This window comes from Cololabis saira, chromosome 4 (genome assembly GCF_033807715.1).
Source record: "Cololabis saira isolate AMF1-May2022 chromosome 4, fColSai1.1, whole genome shotgun sequence".
In the NCBI taxonomy this organism is placed as follows: Eukaryota; Metazoa; Chordata; class Actinopteri; order Beloniformes; family Belonidae; genus Cololabis; species Cololabis saira.
In genome coordinates, this window is record NC_084590.1 from 47,406,180 (window position 1) to 47,429,319 (window position 23,140).

Here is a 23,140-nt window from a genome sequence, read left to right on the forward strand (position 1 = left end):
TCTAGTCTAGTCTATTATATTCTAGTCTCGTCCAGTCTATTATAGTCTTATATTCTAGTCGAGTCTATCATAGTCTTCTAGTCTATTATAGTCTTATATTCTAGTCGAGTCTATCATAGTCTTCTAGTCTATTATAGTCTCATATACTGCTAAACAACAACGGGAGCTCTCTGGTCTGAGTCTAACAGGCTGGACCTCTGGATCAGGACTGACGAGTCTCATGCTCTACCGACTGAGCTAGCCGGGCTTCAGATGTTAGTAAATGAGACCAATAATCGAAAAGTGTCCTATAATGTGAGGTTTTATCAGAGAAACCAGTTTTCTGTCTGGACTCCTCTGGACACCACCCAGACAGTTGAAGGACAACATGTGACTAAACTAGTGATTGTCTAGTTTTTCGCAATTGTAGATGCTCACAAATTGGCTATTTCGGAGGTGTCCATTTTTTAGGAGTTGGTGCAGTTGGAAGCCAACTACCTGGTGATGATGTCACCTACTCTCGTCCACTTGGCATTATGAGACAACTGGAGCGCATCTCAAGTTCAGCTTGACTACGTCAAAATCTGTGTAGACCTGGCGATTATCAGGTTGCTATGCTCCTCAAGCTATCCTATAGCTAGCTAGTGCAAAATGTCCCACTATCTATGTCTCTACATACCTGTCTTGATGGTTTTGTATAAGATTAAGGGGGAATAGAAACTAAATGATTGAATGAATTGAATCATGATCAATAACCTGTTGCACAGTTTCTGTAGTGTAGTGGTTATTCGGTTTGTCGCAAATGCAAAAGGTCTCTGGTCTGAGTCTAACAGGCTGGACCTCTGGATCAGGACTGACGAGTGAACAGAACATCCACAGTTTCATCTTAGAAGAACTTCATCAATTAAAGCTTTTTTAGCAGCCCAACAGCAACTGGTGTGTGGAGGAGTCATTTTCATCCTATTGACCTTTGTTCACTTGTATGTCCATTGTACCAAATAGCTGGTCTCTCCATTGGGGAACACTTCAAACAAACTTCATAAATGTGCCTTCAGCGCCCAACGTGGGGCTCGAACCCACGACCCTGAGATTAAGAGTCTCATGCTCTACCGACTGAGCTAGCCGGGCTTCAGATGCTAGTAAATGAGACCAATAATCGAAAAGTGTCCTATAATGTGAGGTTTTATCAGTGTTTCAGAGTAACCAGTTTTCTGTCTGGACTCCTCTGGACACCACCCAGACAGTTGAAGGACAACATGTGACTAAACTAGTGATTGTCTAGTTTTTCGCAATTGTAGATGCTCACAAATTGGCTATTTCGGAGGTGTCCATTTTTTAGGAGTTGGTGCAGTTGGAAGCCAACTACCTGGTGATGATGTCACCTACTCTCGTCCACTTGGCATTATGAGACAACTGGAGCGCATCTCAAGTTCAGCTTGACTACGTCAAAATCTGTGTAGACCTGGCGATTATCAGGTTGCTATGCTCCTCAAGCTATCCTATAGCTAGCTAGTGCAAAATGTCCCACTATCTATGTCTCTACATACCTGTCTTGATGGTTTTGTATAAGATTAAGGGGGAATAGAAACTAAATGATTGAATGAATTGAATCATGATCAATAACCTGTTGCACAGTTTCTGTAGTGTAGTGGTTATTCGGTTTGTCGCAAATGCAAAAGGTCTCTGGTCTGAGTCTAACAGGCTGGACCTCTGGATCAGGACTGACGAGTGAACAGAACATCCACAGTTTTATTTTAGAAGAACTTCATCAATTAAAGCTTTTTTAGCAGCCCAACGGCAACTGGTGTGTGGAGGAGTCATTTTCATCCTATTGAACTTTGTTCACTTGTATGTCCATTGTACCAAATAGCTGGTCTCTCCATTGGGGAATTGAACCCCAGGCCCAGATACTGCCCACTATACTAACATTGTCATAATTACGAATTATTTAATCTAACCCTGGAATGTCTTTAGACATGTGATGTCATTGATGATGTCACCAGTCTTACCGAGTAAAATCTATCTCAGTGACCAGAACAGCAGTGGAGGTGATTCCTTTCTGCTAGCCTTCAACCTGGACTCTACACTTCAAACAAATTTCATAAATGTGCCTTCAGCGCCCAACGTGGGGCTCGAACCCACGACCCTGAGATTAAGAGTCTCATGCTCTACCGACTGAGCTAGCCGGGCTTCAGATGCTAGTAAATGAGACCAATAATCGAAAAGTGTCCTATAATGTGAGGTTTTATCAGTGTTTCAGAGAAACCAGTTTTCTGTCTGGACTCCTCTGGACACCACCCAGACAGTTGAAGGACAACATGTGACTAAACTAGTGATTGTCTAGTTTTTCGCAATTGTAGATGCTCACAAATTGGCTATTTCGGAGGTGTCCATTTTTTAGGAGTTGGTGCAGTTGGAAGCCAACTACCTGGTGATGATGTCACCTACTCTCGTCCACTTGGCATTATGAGACAACTGGAGCGCATCTCAAGTTCAGCTTGACTACGTCAAAATCTGTGTAGACCTGGCGATTATCAGGTTGCTATGCTCCTCAAGCTAGCCTATAGCTAGCTAGTGCAAAATGTCCCACTATGTCTCTACATACCTGTCTTGATGGTTTTGTATACGATTAAGGGGGAATAGAAACTAAATGATTGAATGAATTGAATCATGATCAATAACCTGTTGCACAGTTTCTGTAGTGTAGTGGTTATTCGGTTTGTCGCAAATGCAAAAGGTCTCTGGTCTGAGTCTAACAGGCTGGACCTCTGGATCAGGACTGACGAGTGAACAGAACATCCACAGTTTTATCTTAGAAGAACTTCATCAATTAAAGCTTTTTTAGCAGCCCAACGGCAACTGGTGTGTGGAGGAGTCATTTTCATCCTATTGACCTTTGTTCACTTGTATGTCCATTGTACCAAATAGCTGGTCTCTCCATTGGGGAACACTTCAAACAAACTTCATAAATGTGCCTTCAGCGCCCAACGTGGGGCTCGAACCCACGACCCTGAGATTAAGAGTCTCATGCTCTACCGACTGAGCTAGCCGGGCTTCAGATGCTAGTAAATGAGACCAATAATCGAAAAGTGTCCTATAATGTGAGGTTTTATCAGTGTTTCAGAGTAACCAGTTTTCTGTCTGGACTCCTCTGGACACCACTCAGACAGTTGAAGGACAACATGTGACTAAACTAGTGATTGTCTAGTTTTTCGCAATTGTAGATGCTCACAAATTGGCTATTTCGGAGGTGTCCATTTTTTAGGAGTTGGTGCAGTTGGAAGCCAACTACCTGGTGATGATGTCACCTACTCTCGTCCACTTGGCATTATGAGACAACTGGAGCGCATCTCAAGTTCAGCTTGACTACGTCAAAATCTGTGTAGACCTGGCGATTATCAGGTTGCTATGCTCCTCAAGCTATCCTATAGCTAGCTAGTGCAAAATGTCCCACTATCTATGTCTCTACATACCTGTCTTGATGGTTTTGTATAAGATTAAGGGGGAATAGAAACTAAATGATTGAATGAATTGAATCATGATCAATAACCTGTTGCACAGTTTCTGTAGTGTAGTGGTTATTCGGTTTGTCGCAAATGCAAAAGGTCTCTGGTCTGAGTCTAACAGGCTGGACCTCTGGATCAGGACTGACGAGTGAACAGAACATCCACAGTTTCATCTTAGAAGAACTTCATCAATTAAAGCTTTTTTAGCAGCCCAACAGCAACTGGTGTGTGGAGGAGTCATTTTCATCCTATTGACCTTTGTTCACTTGTATGTCCATTGTACCAAATAGCTGGTCTCTCCATTGGGGAACACTTCAAACAAACTTCATAAATGTGCCTTCAGCGCCCAACGTGGGGCTCGAACCCACGACCCTGAGATTAAGAGTCTCATGCTCTACCGACTGAGCTAGCCGGGCTTCAGATGCTAGTAAATGAGACCAATAATCGAAAAGTGTCCTATAATGTGAGGTTTTATCAGTGTTTCAGAGTAACCAGTTTTCTGTCTGGACTCCTCTGGACACCACCCAGACAGTTGAAGGACAACATGTGACTAAACTAGTGATTGTCTAGTTTTTCGCAATTGTAGATGCTCACAAATTGGCTATTTCGGAGGTGTCCATTTTTTAGGAGTTGGTGCAGTTGGAAGCCAACTACCTGGTGATGATGTCACCTACTCTCGTCCACTTGGCATTATGAGACAACTGGAGCGCATCTCAAGTTCAGCTTGACTACGTCAAAATCTGTGTAGACCTGGCGATTATCAGGTTGCTATGCTCCTCAAGCTATCCTATAGCTAGCTAGTGCAAAATGTCCCACTATCTATGTCTCTACATACCTGTCTTGATGGTTTTGTATAAGATTAAGGGGGAATAGAAACTAAATGATTGAATGAATTGAATCATGATCAATAACCTGTTGCACAGTTTCTGTAGTGTAGTGGTTATTCGGTTTGTCGCAAATGCAAAAGGTCTCTGGTCTGAGTCTAACAGGCTGGACCTCTGGATCAGGACTGACGAGTGAACAGAACATCCACAGTTTTATTTTAGAAGAACTTCATCAATTAAAGCTTTTTTAGCAGCCCAACGGCAACTGGTGTGTGGAGGAGTCATTTTCATCCTATTGAACTTTGTTCACTTGTATGTCCATTGTACCAAATAGCTGGTCTCTCCATTGGGGAATTGAACCCCAGGCCCAGATACTGCCCACTATACTAACATTGTCATAATTACGAATTATTTAATCTAACCCTGGAATGTCTTTAGACATGTGATGTCATTGATGATGTCACCAGTCTTACCGAGTAAAATCTATCTCAGTGACCAGAACAGCAGTGGAGGTGATTCCTTTCTGCTAGCCTTCAACCTGGACTCTACACTTCAAACAAATTTCATAAATGTGCCTTCAGCGCCCAACGTGGGGCTCGAACCCACGACCCTGAGATTAAGAGTCTCATGCTCTACCGACTGAGCTAGCCGGGCTTCAGATGCTAGTAAATGAGACCAATAATCGAAAAGTGTCCTATAATGTGAGGTTTTATCAGTGTTTCAGAGAAACCAGTTTTCTGTCTGGACTCCTCTGGACACCACCCAGACAGTTGAAGGACAACATGTGACTAAACTAGTGATTGTCTAGTTTTTCGCAATTGTAGATGCTCACAAATTGGCTATTTCGGAGGTGTCCATTTTTTAGGAGTTGGTGCAGTTGGAAGCCAACTACCTGGTGATGATGTCACCTACTCTCGTCCACTTGGCATTATGAGACAACTGGAGCGCATCTCAAGTTCAGCTTGACTACGTCAAAATCTGTGTAGACCTGGCGATTATCAGGTTGCTATGCTCCTCAAGCTAGCCTATAGCTAGCTAGTGCAAAATGTCCCACTATGTCTCTACATACCTGTCTTGATGGTTTTGTATACGATTAAGGGGGAATAGAAACTAAATGATTGAATGAATTGAATCATGATCAATAACCTGTTGCACAGTTTCTGTAGTGTAGTGGTTATTCGGTTTGTCGCAAATGCAAAAGGTCTCTGGTCTGAGTCTAACAGGCTGGACCTCTGGATCAGGACTGACGAGTGAACAGAACATCCACAGTTTTATCTTAGAAGAACTTCATCAATTAAAGCTTTTTTAGCAGCCCAACGGCAACTGGTGTGTGGAGGAGTCATTTTCATCCTATTGACCTTTGTTCACTTGTATGTCCATTGTACCAAATAGCTGGTCTCTCCATTGGGGAACACTTCAAACAAACTTCATAAATGTGCCTTCAGCGCCCAACGTGGGGCTCGAACCCACGACCCTGAGATTAAGAGTCTCATGCTCTACCGACTGAGCTAGCCGGGCTTCAGATGCTAGTAAATGAGACCAATAATCGAAAAGTGTCCTATAATGTGAGGTTTTATCAGTGTTTCAGAGAAACCAGTTTTCTGTCTGGACTCCTCTGGACACCACCCAGACAGTTGAAGGACAACATGTGACTAAACTAGTGATTGTCTAGTTTTTCGCAATTGTAGATGCTCACAAATTGGCTATTTCGGAGGTGTCCATTTTTTAGGAGTTGGTGCAGTTGGAAGCCAACTACCTGGTGATGATGTCACCTACTCTCGTCCACTTTGCATTATGAGACAACTGGAGCGCATCTCAAGTTCAGCTTGACTACGTCAAAATCTGTGTAGACCTGGCGATTATCAGGTTGCTATGCTCCTCAAGCTATCCTATAGCTAGCTAGTGCAAAATGTCCCACTATCTATGTCTCTACATACCTGTCTTGATGGTTTTGTATAAGATTAAGGGGGAATAGAAACTAAATGATTGAATGAATTGAATCATGATCAATAACCTGTTGCACAGTTTCTGTAGTGTAGTGGTTATTCGGTTTGTCGCAAATGCAAAAGGTCTCTGGTCTGAGTCTAACAGGCTGGACCTCTGGATCAGGACTGACGAGTGAACAGAACATCCACAGTTTCATCTTAGAAGAACTTCATCAATTAAAGCTTATTTAGCAGCCCAACAGCAACTGGTGTGTGGAGGAGTCATTTTCATCCTATTGACCTTTGTTCACTTGTATGTCCATTGTACCAAATAGCTGGTCTCTCCATTGGGGAACACTTCAAGCAAACTTCATAAATGTGCCTTCAGCACCCAACGTGGGGCTCGAACCCACGACCCTGAGATTAAGAGTCTCATGCTCTACCGACTGAGCTAGTCGGGCTTCAGCTGGTAGTAAATATGACCAATAATCGAAAAGTGTCCTATAATGTGAGGTTTTATCAGTGTTTCAGAGAAACCAGTTTTCTGTCTGGACTCCTCTGGACACCACCCAGACAGTTGAAGGACAACATGTGACTAAACTAGTGATTGTCTAGTTTTTCGCAATTGTAGATGCTCACAAATTGGCTATTTCGGAGGTGTCCATTTTTTAGGAGTTGGTGCAGTTGGAAGCCAACTACCTGGTGATGATGTCACCTACTCTCGTCCACTTGGCATTATGAGACAACTGGAGCGCATCTCAAGTTCAGCTTGACTACGTCAAAATCTGTGTAGACCTGGCGATTATCAGGTTGCTATGCTCCTCAAGCTATCCTATAGCTAGCTAGTGCAAAATGTCCCACTATCTATGTCTCTACATACCTGTCTTGATGGTTTTGTATAAGATTAAGGGGGAATAGAAACTAAATGATTGAATGAATTGAATCATGATCAATAACCTGTTGCACAGTTTCTGTAGTGTAGTGGTTATTCGGTTTGTCGCAAATGCAAAAGGTCTCTGGTCTGAGTCTAACAGGCTGGACCTCTGGATCAGGACTGACGAGTGAACAGAACATCCACAGTTTCATCTTAGAAGAACTTCATCAATTAAAGCTTTATTAGCAGCCCAACGGCAACTGGTGTGTGGAGGAGTCATTTTCATCCTATTGACCTTCGTTCACTTGTATCAGTCATGTATGTCCATTGTACCAAATAGCTGGTCTCTCCATTGGGGAATTGAACCCCAGGCCCAGATACTGCCCACTATACTAACATTGTCATAATTACGAATTATTTAATCTAACCCTGGAATGTCATCAGACATGTGATGTCATTGATGATGTCACCAGTCTCACCGAGTAAAATCTATCTCAGTGACCAGAACAGCAGTGGAGGTGATTCCTTTCTGCTAGCCTTCAACCTGGACTCTACACTTCAAAAAAACTTCATAAATGTGCCTTCAGCGCCCAACGTGGGGCTCGAACCCACGACCCTGAGATTAAGAGTCTCATGCTCTACCGACTGAGCTAGCCGGGCTTCAGATGCTAGTAAATGAGACCAATAATCGAAAAGTGTCCTATAATGTGAGGTTTTATCAGTGTTTCAGAGTAACCAGTTTTCTGTCTGGACTCCTCTGGACACCACCCAGACAGTTGAAGGACAACATGTGACTAAACTAGTGATTGTCTAGTTTTTCGCAATTGTAGATGCTCACAAATTGGCTATTTCGGAGGTGTCCATTTTTTAGGAGTTGGTGCAGTTGGAAGCCAACTACCTGGTGATGATGTCACCTACTCTCGTCCACTTGGCATTATGAGACAACTGGAGCGCATCTCAAGTTCAGCTTGACTACGTCAAAATCTGTGTAGACCTGGCGATTATCAGGTTGCTATGCTCCTCAAGCTATCCTATAGCTAGCTAGTGCAAAATGTCCCACTATCTATGTCTCTACATACCTGTCTTGATGGTTTTGTATAAGATTAAGGGGGAATAGAAACTAAATGATTGAATGAATTGAATCATGATCAATAACCTGTTGCACAGTTTCTGTAGTGTAGTGGTTATTCGGTTTGTCGCAAATGCAAAAGGTCTCTGGTCTGAGTCTAACAGGCTGGACCTCTGGATCAGGACTGACGAGTGAACAGAACATCCACAGTTTTATTTTAGAAGAACTTCATCAATTAAAGCTTTTTTAGCAGCCCAACGGCAACTGGTGTGTGGAGGAGTCATTTTCATCCTATTGACCTTTGTTCACTTGTATGTCCATTGTACCAAATAGCTGGTCTCTCCATTGGGGAATTGAACCCCAGGCCCAGATACTGCCCACTATACTAACATTGTCATAATTACGAATTATTTAATCTAACCCTGGAATGTCTTTAGACATGTGATGTCATTGATGATGTCACCAGTCTTACCGAGTAAAATCTATCTCAGTGACCAGAACAGCAGTGGAGGTGATTCCTTTCTGCTAGCCTTCAACCTGGACTCTACACTTCAAACAAATTTCATAAATGTGCCTTCAGCGCCCAACGTGGGGCTCGAACCCACGACCCTGAGATTAAGAGTCTCATGCTCTACCGACTGAGCTAGCCGGGCTTCAGATGCTAGTAAATGAGACCAATAATCGAAAAGTGTCCTATAATGTGAGGTTTTATCAGTGTTTCAGAGTAACCAGTTTTCTGTCTGGACTCCTCTGGACACCACCCAGACAGTTGAAGGACAACATGTGACTAAACTAGTGATTGTCTAGTTTTTCGCAATTGTAGATGCTCACAAATTGGCTATTTCGGAGGTGTCCATTTTTTAGGAGTTGGTGCAGTTGGAAGCCAACTACCTGGTGATGATGTCACCTACTCTCGTCCACTTGGCATTATGAGACAACTGGAGCGCATCTCAAGTTCAGCTTGACTACGTCAAAATCTGTGTAGACCTGGCGATTATCAGGTTGCTATGCTCCTCAAGCTATCCTATAGCTAGCTAGTGCAAAATGTCCCACTATCTATGTCTCTACATACCTGTCTTGATGGTTTTGTATAAGATTAAGGGGGAATAGAAACTAAATGATTGAATGAATTGAATCATGATCAATAACCTGTTGCACAGTTTCTGTAGTGTAGTGGTTATTCGGTTTGTCGCAAATGCAAAAGGTCTCTGGTCTGAGTCTAACAGGCTGGACCTCTGGATCAGGACTGACGAGTGAACAGAACATCCACAGTTTCATCTTAGAAGAACTTCATCAATTAAAGCTTTTTTAGCAGCCCAACGGCAACTGGTGTGTGGAGGAGTCATTTTCATCCTATTGACCTTTGTTCACTTGTATGTCCATTGTACCAAATAGCTGGTCTCTCCATTGGGGAACACTTCAAACAAACTTCATAAATGTGCCTTCAGCGCCCAACGTGGGGCTCGAACCCACGACCCTGAGATTAAGAGTCTCATGCTCTACCGACTGAGCTAGCCGGGCTTCAGATGCTAGTAAATGAGACCAATAATCGAAAAGTGTCCTATAATGTGAGGTTTTATCAGTGTTTCAGAGTAACCAGTTTTCTGTCTGGACTCCTCTGGACACCACCCAGACAGTTGAAGGACAACATGTGACTAAACTAGTGATTGTCTAGTTTTTCGCAATTGTAGATGCTCACAAATTGGCTATTTCGGAGGTGTCCATTTTTTAGGAGTTGGTGCAGTTGGAAGCCAACTACCTGGTGATGATGTCACCTACTCTCGTCCACTTGGCATTATGAGACAACTGGAGCGCATCTCAAGTTCAGCTTGACTACGTCAAAATCTGTGTAGACCTGGCGATTATCAGGTTGCTATGCTCCTCAAGCTATCCTATAGCTAGCTAGTGCAAAATGTCCCACTATCTATGTCTCTACATACCTGTCTTGATGGTTTTGTATAAGATTAAGGGGGAATAGAAACTAAATGATTGAATGAATTGAATCATGATCAATAACCTGTTGCACAGTTTCTGTAGTGTAGTGGTTATTCGGTTTGTCGCAAATGCAAAAGGTCTCTGGTCTGAGTCTAACAGGCTGGACCTCTGGATCAGGACTGACGAGTGAACAGAACATCCACAGTTTTATTTTAGAAGAACTTCATCAATTAAAGCTTTTTTAGCAGCCCAACGGCAACTGGTGTGTGGAGGAGTCATTTTCATCCTATTGAACTTTGTTCACTTGTATGTCCATTGTACCAAATAGCTGGTCTCTCCATTGGGGAATTGAACCCCAGGCCCAGATACTGCCCACTATACTAACATTGTCATAATTACGAATTATTTAATCTAACCCTGGAATGTCTTTAGACATGTGATGTCATTGATGATGTCACCAGTCTTACCGAGTAAAATCTATCTCAGTGACCAGAACAGCAGTGGAGGTGATTCCTTTCTGCTAGCCTTCAACCTGGACTCTACACTTCAAACAAATTTCATAAATGTGCCTTCAGCGCCCAACGTGGGGCTCGAACCCACGACCCTGAGATTAAGAGTCTCATGCTCTACCGACTGAGCTAGCCGGGCTTCAGATGCTAGTAAATGAGACCAATAATCGAAAAGTGTCCTATAATGTGAGGTTTTATCAGTGTTTCAGAGAAACCAGTTTTCTGTCTGGACTCCTCTGGACACCACCCAGACAGTTGAAGGACAACATGTGACTAAACTAGTGATTGTCTAGTTTTTCGCAATTGTAGATGCTCACAAATTGGCTATTTCGGAGGTGTCCATTTTTTAGGAGTTGGTGCAGTTGGAAGCCAACTACCTGGTGATGATGTCACCTACTCTCGTCCACTTGGCATTATGAGACAACTGGAGCGCATCTCAAGTTCAGCTTGACTACGTCAAAATCTGTGTAGACCTGGCGATTATCAGGTTGCTATGCTCCTCAAGCTAGCCTATAGCTAGCTAGTGCAAAATGTCCCACTATGTCTCTACATACCTGTCTTGATGGTTTTGTATACGATTAAGGGGGAATAGAAACTAAATGATTGAATGAATTGAATCATGATCAATAACCTGTTGCACAGTTTCTGTAGTGTAGTGGTTATTCGGTTTGTCGCAAATGCAAAAGGTCTCTGGTCTGAGTCTAACAGGCTGGACCTCTGGATCAGGACTGACGAGTGAACAGAACATCCACAGTTTTATCTTAGAAGAACTTCATCAATTAAAGCTTTTTTAGCAGCCCAACGGCAACTGGTGTGTGGAGGAGTCATTTTCATCCTATTGACCTTTGTTCACTTGTATGTCCATTGTACCAAATAGCTGGTCTCTCCATTGGGGAACACTTCAAACAAACTTCATAAATGTGCCTTCAGCGCCCAACGTGGGGCTCGAACCCACGACCCTGAGATTAAGAGTCTCATGCTCTACCGACTGAGCTAGCCGGGCTTCAGATGCTAGTAAATGAGACCAATAATCGAAAAGTGTCCTATAATGTGAGGTTTTATCAGTGTTTCAGAGAAACCAGTTTTCTGTCTGGACTCCTCTGGACACCACCCAGACAGTTGAAGGACAACATGTGACTAAACTAGTGATTGTCTAGTTTTTCGCAATTGTAGATGCTCACAAATTGGCTATTTCGGAGGTGTCCATTTTTTAGGAGTTGGTGCAGTTGGAAGCCAACTACCTGGTGATGATGTCACCTACTCTCGTCCACTTTGCATTATGAGACAACTGGAGCGCATCTCAAGTTCAGCTTGACTACGTCAAAATCTGTGTAGACCTGGCGATTATCAGGTTGCTATGCTCCTCAAGCTATCCTATAGCTAGCTAGTGCAAAATGTCCCACTATCTATGTCTCTACATACCTGTCTTGATGGTTTTGTATAAGATTAAGGGGGAATAGAAACTAAATGATTGAATGAATTGAATCATGATCAATAACCTGTTGCACAGTTTCTGTAGTGTAGTGGTTATTCGGTTTGTCGCAAATGCAAAAGGTCTCTGGTCTGAGTCTAACAGGCTGGACCTCTGGATCAGGACTGACGAGTGAACAGAACATCCACAGTTTCATCTTAGAAGAACTTCATCAATTAAAGCTTATTTAGCAGCCCAACAGCAACTGGTGTGTGGAGGAGTCATTTTCATCCTATTGACCTTTGTTCACTTGTATGTCCATTGTACCAAATAGCTGGTCTCTCCATTGGGGAACACTTCAAGCAAACTTCATAAATGTGCCTTCAGCACCCAACGTGGGGCTCGAACCCACGACCCTGAGATTAAGAGTCTCATGCTCTACCGACTGAGCTAGTCGGGCTTCAGCTGGTAGTAAATATGACCAATAATCGAAAAGTGTCCTATAATGTGAGGTTTTATCAGTGTTTCAGAGAAACCAGTTTTCTGTCTGGACTCCTCTGGACACCACCCAGACAGTTGAAGGACAACATGTGACTAAACTAGTGATTGTCTAGTTTTTCGCAATTGTAGATGCTCACAAATTGGCTATTTCGGAGGTGTCCATTTTTTAGGAGTTGGTGCAGTTGGAAGCCAACTACCTGGTGATGATGTCACCTACTCTCGTCCACTTGGCATTATGAGACAACTGGAGCGCATCTCAAGTTCAGCTTGACTACGTCAAAATCTGTGTAGACCTGGCGATTATCAGGTTGCTATGCTCCTCAAGCTATCCTATAGCTAGCTAGTGCAAAATGTCCCACTATCTATGTCTCTACATACCTGTCTTGATGGTTTTGTATAAGATTAAGGGGGAATAGAAACTAAATGATTGAATGAATTGAATCATGATCAATAACCTGTTGCACAGTTTCTGTAGTGTAGTGGTTATTCGGTTTGTCGCAAATGCAAAAGGTCTCTGGTCTGAGTCTAACAGGCTGGACCTCTGGATCAGGACTGACGAGTGAACAGAACATCCACAGTTTCATCTTAGAAGAACTTCATCAATTAAAGCTTTATTAGCAGCCCAACGGCAACTGGTGTGTGGAGGAGTCATTTTCATCCTATTGACCTTCGTTCACTTGTATCAGTCATGTATGTCCATTGTACCAAATAGCTGGTCTCTCCATTGGGGAATTGAACCCCAGGCCCAGATACTGCCCACTATACTAACATTGTCATAATTACGAATTATTTAATCTAACCCTGGAATGTCATCAGACATGTGATGTCATTGATGATGTCACCAGTCTCACCGAGTAAAATCTATCTCAGTGACCAGAACAGCAGTGGAGGTGATTCCTTTCTGCTAGCCTTCAACCTGGACTCTACACTTCAAAAAAACTTCATAAATGTGCCTTCAGCGCCCAACGTGGGGCTCGAACCCACGACCCTGAGATTAAGAGTCTCATGCTCTACCGACTGAGCTAGCCGGGCTTCAGATGCTAGTAAATGAGACCAATAATCGAAAAGTGTCCTATAATGTGAGGTTTTATCAGTGTTTCAGAGTAACCAGTTTTCTGTCTGGACTCCTCTGGACACCACCCAGACAGTTGAAGGACAACATGTGACTAAACTAGTGATTGTCTAGTTTTTCGCAATTGTAGATGCTCACAAATTGGCTATTTCGGAGGTGTCCATTTTTTAGGAGTTGGTGCAGTTGGAAGCCAACTACCTGGTGATGATGTCACCTACTCTCGTCCACTTGGCATTATGAGACAACTGGAGCGCATCTCAAGTTCAGCTTGACTACGTCAAAATCTGTGTAGACCTGGCGATTATCAGGTTGCTATGCTCCTCAAGCTATCCTATAGCTAGCTAGTGCAAAATGTCCCACTATCTATGTCTCTACATACCTGTCTTGATGGTTTTGTATAAGATTAAGGGGGAATAGAAACTAAATGATTGAATGAATTGAATCATGATCAATAACCTGTTGCACAGTTTCTGTAGTGTAGTGGTTATTCGGTTTGTCGCAAATGCAAAAGGTCTCTGGTCTGAGTCTAACAGGCTGGACCTCTGGATCAGGACTGACGAGTGAACAGAACATCCACAGTTTTATTTTAGAAGAACTTCATCAATTAAAGCTTTTTTAGCAGCCCAACGGCAACTGGTGTGTGGAGGAGTCATTTTCATCCTATTGACCTTTGTTCACTTGTATGTCCATTGTACCAAATAGCTGGTCTCTCCATTGGGGAATTGAACCCCAGGCCCAGATACTGCCCACTATACTAACATTGTCATAATTACGAATTATTTAATCTAACCCTGGAATGTCTTTAGACATGTGATGTCATTGATGATGTCACCAGTCTTACCGAGTAAAATCTATCTCAGTGACCAGAACAGCAGTGGAGGTGATTCCTTTCTGCTAGCCTTCAACCTGGACTCTACACTTCAAACAAATTTCATAAATGTGCCTTCAGCGCCCAACGTGGGGCTCGAACCCACGACCCTGAGATTAAGAGTCTCATGCTCTACCGACTGAGCTAGCCGGGCTTCAGATGCTAGTAAATGAGACCAATAATCGAAAAGTGTCCTATAATGTGAGGTTTTATCAGTGTTTCAGAGTAACCAGTTTTCTGTCTGGACTCCTCTGGACACCACCCAGACAGTTGAAGGACAACATGTGACTAAACTAGTGATTGTCTAGTTTTTCGCAATTGTAGATGCTCACAAATTGGCTATTTCGGAGGTGTCCATTTTTTAGGAGTTGGTGCAGTTGGAAGCCAACTACCTGGTGATGATGTCACCTACTCTCGTCCACTTGGCATTATGAGACAACTGGAGCGCATCTCAAGTTCAGCTTGACTACGTCAAAATCTGTGTAGACCTGGCGATTATCAGGTTGCTATGCTCCTCAAGCTATCCTATAGCTAGCTAGTGCAAAATGTCCCACTATCTATGTCTCTACATACCTGTCTTGATGGTTTTGTATAAGATTAAGGGGGAATAGAAACTAAATGATTGAATGAATTGAATCATGATCAATAACCTGTTGCACAGTTTCTGTAGTGTAGTGGTTATTCGGTTTGTCGCAAATGCAAAAGGTCTCTGGTCTGAGTCTAACAGGCTGGACCTCTGGATCAGGACTGACGAGTGAACAGAACATCCACAGTTTCATCTTAGAAGAACTTCATCAATTAAAGCTTTTTTAGCAGCCCAACGGCAACTGGTGTGTGGAGGAGTCATTTTCATCCTATTGACCTTTGTTCACTTGTATGTCCATTGTACCAAATAGCTGGTCTCTCCATTGGGGAACACTTCAAACAAACTTCATAAATGTGCCTTCAGCGCCCAACGTGGGGCTCGAACCCACGACCCTGAGATTAAGAGTCTCATGCTCTACCGACTGAGCTAGCCGGGCTTCAGATGCTAGTAAATGAGACCAATAATCGAAAAGTGTCCTATAATGTGAGGTTTTATCAGTGTTTCAGAGTAACCAGTTTTCTGTCTGGACTCCTCTGGACACCACCCAGACAGTTGAAGGACAACATGTGACTAAACTAGTGATTGTCTAGTTTTTCGCAATTGTAGATGCTCACAAATTGGCTATTTCGGAGGTGTCCATTTTTTAGGAGTTGGTGCAGTTGGAAGCCAACTACCTGGTGATGATGTCACCTACTCTCGTCCACTTGGCATTATGAGACAACTGGAGCGCATCTCAAGTTCAGCTTGACTACGTCAAAATCTGTGTAGACCTGGCGATTATCAGGTTGCTATGCTCCTCAAGCTATCCTATAGCTAGCTAGTGCAAAATGTCCCACTATCTATGTCTCTACATACCTGTCTTGATGGTTTTGTATAAGATTAAGGGGGAATAGAAACTAAATGATTGAATGAATTGAATCATGATCAATAACCTGTTGCACAGTTTCTGTAGTGTAGTGGTTATTCGGTTTGTCGCAAATGCAAAAGGTCTCTGGTCTGAGTCTAACAGGCTGGACCTCTGGATCAGGACTGACGAGTGAACAGAACATCCACAGTTTTATTTTAGAAGAACTTCATCAATTAAAGCTTTTTTAGCAGCCCAACGGCAACTGGTGTGTGGAGGAGTCATTTTCATCCTATTGAACTTTGTTCACTTGTATGTCCATTGTACCAAATAGCTGGTCTCTCCATTGGGGAATTGAACCCCAGGCCCAGATACTGCCCACTATACTAACATTGTCATAATTACGAATTATTTAATCTAACCCTGGAATGTCTTTAGACATGTGATGTCATTGATGATGTCACCAGTCTTACCGAGTAAAATCTATCTCAGTGACCAGAACAGCAGTGGAGGTGATTCCTTTCTGCTAGCCTTCAACCTGGACTCTACACTTCAAACAAATTTCATAAATGTGCCTTCAGCGCCCAACGTGGGGCTCGAACCCACGACCCTGAGATTAAGAGTCTCATGCTCTACCGACTGAGCTAGCCGGGCTTCAGATGCTAGTAAATGAGACCAATAATCGAAAAGTGTCCTATAATGTGAGGTTTTATCAGTGTTTCAGAGAAACCAGTTTTCTGTCTGGACTCCTCTGGACACCACCCAGACAGTTGAAGGACAACATGTGACTAAACTAGTGATTGTCTAGTTTTTCGCAATTGTAGATGCTCACAAATTGGCTATTTCGGAGGTGTCCATTTTTTAGGAGTTGGTGCAGTTGGAAGCCAACTACCTGGTGATGATGTCACCTACTCTCGTCCACTTGGCATTATGAGACAACTGGAGCGCATCTCAAGTTCAGCTTGACTACGTCAAAATCTGTGTAGACCTGGCGATTATCAGGTTGCTATGCTCCTCAAGCTAGCCTATAGCTAGCTAGTGCAAAATGTCCCACTATGTCTCTACATACCTGTCTTGATGGTTTTGTATACGATTAAGGGGGAATAGAAACTAAATGATTGAATGAATTGAATCATGATCAATAACCTGTTGCACAGTTTCTGTAGTGTAGTGGTTATTCGGTTTGTCGCAAATGCAAAAGGTCTCTGGTCTGAGTCTAACAGGCTGGACCTCTGGATCAGGACTGACGAGTGAACAGAACATCCACAGTTTTATCTTAGAAGAACTTCATCAATTAAAGCTTTTTTAGCAGCCCAACGGCAACTGGTGTGTGGAGGAGTCATTTTCATCCTATTGACCTTTGTTCACTTGTATGTCCATTGTACCAAATAGCTGGTCTCTCCATTGGGGAACACTTCAAACAAACTTCATAAATGTGCCTTCAGCGCCCAACGTGGGGCTCGAACCCACGACCCTGAGATTAAGAGTCTCATGCTCTACCGACTGAGCTAGCCGGGCTTCAGATGCTAGTAAATGAGACCAATAATCGAAAAGTGTCCTATAATGTGAGGTTTTATCAGTGTTTCAGAGAAACCAGTTTTCTGTCTGGACTCCTCTGGACACCACCCAGACAGTTGAAGGACAACATGTGACTAAACTAGTGATTGTCTAGTTTTTCGCAATTGTAGATGCTCACAAATTGGCTATTTCGGAGGTGTCCATTTTTTAGGAGTTGGTGCAGTTGGAAGCCAACTACCTGGTGATGATGTCACCTACTCTCGTCCACTTTGCATTATGAGACAACTGGAGCGCATCTCAAGTTCAGCTTGACTACGTCAAAATCTGTGTAGACCTGGCGATTATCAGGTTGCTATGCTCCTCAAGCTATCCTATAGCTAGCTAGTGCAAAATGTCCCACTATCTATGTCTCTACATACCTGTCTTGATGGTTTTGTATAAGATTAAGGGGGAATAGAAACTAAATGATTGAATGAATTGAATCATGATCAATAACCTGTTGCACAGTTTCTGTAGTGTAGTGGTTATTCGGTTTGTCGCAAATGCAAAAGGTCTCTGGTCTGAGTCTAACAGGCTGGACCTCTGGATCAGGACTGACGAGTGAACAGAACATCCACAGTTTCATCTTAGAAGAACTTCATCAATTAAAGCTTATTTAGCAGCCCAACAGCAACTGGTGTGTGGAGGAGTCATTTTCATCCTATTGACCTTTGTTCACTTGTATGTCCATTGTACCAAATAGCTGGTCTCTCCATTGGGGAACACTTCAAACAAACTTCATAAATGTGCCTTCAGCACCCAACGTGGGGCTCGAACCCACGACCCTGAGATTAAGAGTCTCATGCTCTACCGACTGAGCTAGTCGGGCTTCAGCTGGTAGTAAATATGACCAATAATCGAAAAGTGTCCTATAATGTGAGGTTTTATCAGTGTTTCAGAGAAACCAGTTTTCTGTCTGGACTCCTCTGGACACCACCCAGACAGTTGAAGGACAACATGTGACTAAACTAGTGATTGTCTAGTTTTTCGCAATTGTAGATGCTCACAAATTGGCTATTTCGGAGGTGTCCATTTTTTAGGAGTTGGTGCAGTTGGAAGCCAACTACCTGGTGATGATGTCACCTACTCTCGTCCACTTGGCATTATGAGACAACTGGAGCGCATCTCAAGTTCAGCTTGACTACGTCAAAATCTGTGTAGACCTGGCGATTATCAGGTTGCTATGCTCCTCAAGCTATCCTATAGCTAGCTAGTGCAAAATGTCCCACTATCTATGTCTCTACATACCTGTCTTGATGGTTTTGTATAAGATTAAGGGGGAATAGAAACTAAATGATTGAATGAATTGAATCATGATCAATAACCTGTTGCACAGTTTCTGTAGTGTAGTGGTTATTCGGTTTGTCGCAAATGCAAAAGGTCTCTGGTCTGAGTCTAACAGGCTGGACCTCTGGATCAGGACTGACGAGTGAACAGAACATCCACAGTTTCATCTTAGAAGAACTTCATCAATTAAAGCTTTATTAGCAGCCCAACGGCAACTGGTGTGTGGAGGAGTCATTTTCATCCTATTGACCTTCGTTCACTTGTATCAGTCATGTATGTCCATTGTACCAAATAGCTGGTCTCTCCATTGGGGAATTGAACCCCAGGCCCAGATACTGCCCACTATACTAACATTGTCATAATTACGAATTATTTAATCTAACCCTGGAATGTCATCAGACATGTGATGTCATTGATGATGTCACCAGTCTCACCGAGTAAAATCTATCTCAGTGACCAGAACAGCAGTGGAGGTGATTCCTTTCTGCTAGCCTTCAACCTGGACTCTACACTTCAAAAAAACTTCATAAATGTGCCTTCAGCGCCCAACGTGGGGCTCGAACCCACGACCCTGAGATTAAGAGTCTCATGCTCTACCGACTGAGCTAGCCGGGCTTCAGATGCTAGTAAATGAGACCAATAATCGAAAAGTGTCCTATAATGTGAGGTTTTATCAGTGTTTCAGAGTAACCAGTTTTCTGTCTGGACTCCTCTGGACACCACCCAGACAGTTGAAGGACAACATGTGACTAAACTAGTGATTGTCTAGTTTTTCGCAATTGTAGATGCTCACAAATTGGCTATTTCGGAGGTGTCCATTTTTTAGGAGTTGGTGCAGTTGGAAGCCAACTACCTGGTGATGATGTCACCTACTCTCGTCCACTTGGCATTATGAGACAACTGGAGCGCATCTCAAGTTCAGCTTGACTACGTCAAAATCTGTGTAGACCTGGCGATTATCAGGTTGCTATGCTCCTCAAGCTATCCTATAGCTAGCTAGTGCAAAATGTCCCACTATCTATGTCTCTACATACCTGTCTTGATGGTTTTGTATAAGATTAAGGGGGAATAGAAACTAAATGATTGAATGAATTGAATCATGATCAATAACCTGTTGCACAGTTTCTGTAGTGTAGTGGTTATTCGGTTTGTCGCAAATGCAAAAGGTCTCTGGTCTGAGTCTAACAGGCTGGACCTCTGGATCAGGACTGACGAGTGAACAGAACATCCACAGTTTTATTTTAGAAGAACTTCATCAATTAAAGCTTTTTTAGCAGCCCAACGGCAACTGGTGTGTGGAGGAGTCATTTTCATCCTATTGACCTTTGTTCACTTGTATGTCCATTGTACCAAATAGCTGGTCTCTCCATTGGGGAATTGAACCCCAGGCCCAGATACTGCCCACTATACTAACATTGTCATAATTACGAATTATTTAATCTAACCCTGGAATGTCTTTAGACATGTGATGTCATTGATGATGTCACCAGTCTTACCGAGTAAAATCTATCTCAGTGACCAGAACAGCAGTGGAGGTGATTCCTTTCTGCTAGCCTTCAACCTGGACTCTACACTTCAAACAAATTTCATAAATGTGCCTTCAGCGCCCAACGTGGGGCTCGAACCCACGACCCTGAGATTAAGAGTCTCATGCTCTACCGACTGAGCTAGCCGGGCTTCAGATGCTAGTAAATGAGACCAATAATCGAAAAGTGTCCTATAATGTGAGGTTTTATCAGTGTTTCAGAGAAACCAGTTTTCTGTCTGGACTCCTCTGGACACCACCCAGACAGTTGAAGGACAACATGTGACTAAACTAGTGATTGTCTAGTTTTTCGCAATTGTAGATGCTCACAAATTGGCTATTTCGGAGGTGTCCATTTTTTAGGAGTTGGTGCAGTTGGAAGCCAACTACCTGGTGATGATGTCACCTACTCTCGTCCACTTGGCATTATGAGACAACTGGAGCGCATCTCAAGTTCAGCTTGACTACGTCAAAATCTGTGTAGACCTGGCGATTATCAGGTTGCTATGCTCCTCAAGCTAGCCTATAGCTAGCTAGTGCAAAATGTCCCACTATGTCTCTACATACCTGTCTTGATGGTTTTGTATACGATTAAGGGGGAATAGAAACTAAATGATTGAATGAATTGAATCATGATCAATAACCTGTTGCACAGTTTCTGTAGTGTAGTGGTTATTCGGTTTGTCGCAAATGCAAAAGGTCTCTGGTCTGAGTCTAACAGGCTGGACCTCTGGATCAGGACTGACGAGTGAACAGAACATCCACAGTTTTATCTTAGAAGAACTTCATCAATTAAAGCTTTTTTAGCAGCCCAACGGCAACTGGTGTGTGGAGGAGTCATTTTCATCCTATTGACCTTTGTTCACTTGTATGTCCATTGTACCAAATAGCTGGTCTCTCCATTGGGGAACACTTCAAACAAACTTCATAAATGTGCCTTCAGCGCCCAACGTGGGGCTCGAACCCACGACCCTGAGATTAAGAGTCTCATGCTCTACCGACTGAGCTAGCCGGGCTTCAGATGCTAGTAAATGAGACCAATAATCGAAAAGTGTCCTATAATGTGAGGTTTTATCAGTGTTTCAGAGTAACCAGTTTTCTGTCTGGACTCCTCTGGACACCACCCAGACAGTTGAAGGACAACATGTGACTAAACTAGTGATTGTCTAGTTTTTCGCAATTGTAGATGCTCACAAATTGGCTATTTCGGAGGTGTCCATTTTTTAGGAGTTGGTGCAGTTGGAAGCCAACTACCTGGTGATGATGTCACCTACTCTCGTCCACTTGGCATTATGAGACAACTGGAGCGCATCTCAAGTTCAGCTTGACTACGTCAAAATCTGTGTAGACCTGGCGATTATCAGGTTGCTATGCTCCTCAAGCTATCCTATAGCTAGCTAGTGCAAAATGTCCCACTATCTATGTCTCTACATACCTGTCTTGATGGTTTTGTATAAGATTAAGGGGGAATAGAAACTAAATGATTGAATAAATTGAATCATGATCAATAACCTGTTGCACAGTTTCTGTAGTGTAGTGGTTATTCGGTTTGTCGCAAATGCAAAAGGTCTCTGGTCTGAGTCTAACAGGCTGGACCTCTGGATCAGGACTGACGAGTGAACAGAACATCCACAGTTTTATTTTAGAAGAACTTCATCAATTAAAGCTTTTTTAGCAGCCCAACGGCAACTGGTGTGTGGAGGAGTCATTTTCATCCTATTGACCTTTGTTCACTTGTATGTCCATTGTACCAAATAGCTGGTCTCTCCATTGGGGAATTGAACCCCAGGCCCAGATACTGCCCACTATACTAACATTGTCATAATTACGAATTATTTAATCTAACCCTGGAATGTCTTTAGACATGTGATGTCATTGATGATGTCACCAGTCTTACCGAGTAAAATCTATCTCAGTGACCAGAACAGCAGTGGAGGTGATTCCTTTCTGCTAGCCTTCAACCTGGACTCTACACTTCAAACAAATTTCATAGATGTGCCTTCAGCGCCCAACGTGGGGCTCGAACCCACGACCCTGAGATTAAGAGTCTCATGCTCTAGGGTTCAATTCCCCAATGGAGAGACCAGCTATTTGGTACAATGGACATACAAGTGAACAAAGGTCAATAGGATGAAAATGACTCCTCCACACACCAGTTGCCGTTGGGCTGCTAAAAAAGCTTTAATTACGAATTATTTAATCTAACCCTGGAATGTCTTTAGACATGTGATGTCATTGATGATGTCACCAGTCTTACCGAGTAAAATCTATCTCAGTGACCAGAACAGCAGTGGAGGTGATTCCTTTCTGCTAGCCTTCAACCTGGACTCTACACTTCAAACAAATTTCATAAATGTGCCTTCAGCGCCCAACGTGGGGCTCGAACCCACGACCCTGAGATTAAGAGTCTCATGCTGTACCGACTGAGCTAGCCGGGCTTCAGATGCTAGTAAATGAGACCAATAATCGAAAAGTGTCCTATAATGTGAGGTTTTATCAGTGTTTCAGAGAAACCAGTTTTCTGTCTGGACTCCTCTGGACACCACCCAGACAGTTGAAGGACAACATGTGACTAAACTAGTGATTGTCTAGTTTTTCGCAATTGTAGATGCTCACAAATTGGCTATTTCGGAGGTGTCCATTTTTTAGGAGTTGGTGCAGTTGGAAGCCAACTACCTGGTGATGATGTCACCTACTCTCGTCCACTTGGCATTATGAGACAACTGGAGCGCATCTCAAGTTCAGCTTGACTACGTCAAAATCTGTGTAGACCTGGCGATTATCAGGTTGCTATGCTCCTCAAGCTATCCTATAGCTAGCTAGTGCAAAATGTCCCACTATCTATGTCTCTACATACCTGTCTTGATG

General features: G+C 43.0%; 1 protein-coding gene and 23 non-coding genes across 24 annotated transcripts in view; 1 reads left to right on the plus strand and 23 right to left on the minus strand.

The window, feature by feature from the left end:
• LOC133442055 (zinc finger protein 664-like) overlaps positions 1 to 23,140 on the plus strand; it is a 214,491-nt gene that overhangs the window by 61,186 nt on the left and 130,165 nt on the right. The window lies entirely within an intron of this gene.
• Positions 1,035 to 1,107, minus strand: trnak-cuu (transfer RNA lysine (anticodon CUU)). Its single transcript has one exon. It is a non-coding gene; the product is annotated as a tRNA-Lys (tRNA).
• trnak-cuu (transfer RNA lysine (anticodon CUU)) lies at positions 2,097 to 2,169 on the minus strand. The gene has a single exon. It is a non-coding gene; the product is annotated as a tRNA-Lys (tRNA).
• On the minus strand, positions 2,961 to 3,033 carry trnak-cuu (transfer RNA lysine (anticodon CUU)). Its single transcript has one exon. It is a non-coding gene; the product is annotated as a tRNA-Lys (tRNA).
• On the minus strand, positions 3,829 to 3,901 carry trnak-cuu (transfer RNA lysine (anticodon CUU)). The gene has a single exon. It is a non-coding gene; the product is annotated as a tRNA-Lys (tRNA).
• Positions 4,891 to 4,963, minus strand: trnak-cuu (transfer RNA lysine (anticodon CUU)). The gene has a single exon. It is a non-coding gene; the product is annotated as a tRNA-Lys (tRNA).
• Positions 5,755 to 5,827, minus strand: trnak-cuu (transfer RNA lysine (anticodon CUU)). Its single transcript has one exon. It is a non-coding gene; the product is annotated as a tRNA-Lys (tRNA).
• trnak-cuu (transfer RNA lysine (anticodon CUU)) lies at positions 6,623 to 6,695 on the minus strand. The gene has a single exon. It is a non-coding gene; the product is annotated as a tRNA-Lys (tRNA).
• Positions 7,696 to 7,768, minus strand: trnak-cuu (transfer RNA lysine (anticodon CUU)). Its single transcript has one exon. It is a non-coding gene; the product is annotated as a tRNA-Lys (tRNA).
• On the minus strand, positions 8,758 to 8,830 carry trnak-cuu (transfer RNA lysine (anticodon CUU)). Its single transcript has one exon. It is a non-coding gene; the product is annotated as a tRNA-Lys (tRNA).
• On the minus strand, positions 9,626 to 9,698 carry trnak-cuu (transfer RNA lysine (anticodon CUU)). Its single transcript has one exon. It is a non-coding gene; the product is annotated as a tRNA-Lys (tRNA).
• On the minus strand, positions 10,688 to 10,760 carry trnak-cuu (transfer RNA lysine (anticodon CUU)). Its single transcript has one exon. It is a non-coding gene; the product is annotated as a tRNA-Lys (tRNA).
• On the minus strand, positions 11,552 to 11,624 carry trnak-cuu (transfer RNA lysine (anticodon CUU)). The gene has a single exon. It is a non-coding gene; the product is annotated as a tRNA-Lys (tRNA).
• On the minus strand, positions 12,420 to 12,492 carry trnak-cuu (transfer RNA lysine (anticodon CUU)). The gene has a single exon. It is a non-coding gene; the product is annotated as a tRNA-Lys (tRNA).
• On the minus strand, positions 13,493 to 13,565 carry trnak-cuu (transfer RNA lysine (anticodon CUU)). The gene has a single exon. It is a non-coding gene; the product is annotated as a tRNA-Lys (tRNA).
• trnak-cuu (transfer RNA lysine (anticodon CUU)) lies at positions 14,555 to 14,627 on the minus strand. Its single transcript has one exon. It is a non-coding gene; the product is annotated as a tRNA-Lys (tRNA).
• trnak-cuu (transfer RNA lysine (anticodon CUU)) lies at positions 15,423 to 15,495 on the minus strand. Its single transcript has one exon. It is a non-coding gene; the product is annotated as a tRNA-Lys (tRNA).
• trnak-cuu (transfer RNA lysine (anticodon CUU)) lies at positions 16,485 to 16,557 on the minus strand. Its single transcript has one exon. It is a non-coding gene; the product is annotated as a tRNA-Lys (tRNA).
• Positions 17,349 to 17,421, minus strand: trnak-cuu (transfer RNA lysine (anticodon CUU)). The gene has a single exon. It is a non-coding gene; the product is annotated as a tRNA-Lys (tRNA).
• Positions 18,217 to 18,289, minus strand: trnak-cuu (transfer RNA lysine (anticodon CUU)). The gene has a single exon. It is a non-coding gene; the product is annotated as a tRNA-Lys (tRNA).
• trnak-cuu (transfer RNA lysine (anticodon CUU)) lies at positions 19,290 to 19,362 on the minus strand. The gene has a single exon. It is a non-coding gene; the product is annotated as a tRNA-Lys (tRNA).
• trnak-cuu (transfer RNA lysine (anticodon CUU)) lies at positions 20,352 to 20,424 on the minus strand. Its single transcript has one exon. It is a non-coding gene; the product is annotated as a tRNA-Lys (tRNA).
• On the minus strand, positions 21,216 to 21,288 carry trnak-cuu (transfer RNA lysine (anticodon CUU)). The gene has a single exon. It is a non-coding gene; the product is annotated as a tRNA-Lys (tRNA).
• On the minus strand, positions 22,638 to 22,710 carry trnak-cuu (transfer RNA lysine (anticodon CUU)). The gene has a single exon. It is a non-coding gene; the product is annotated as a tRNA-Lys (tRNA).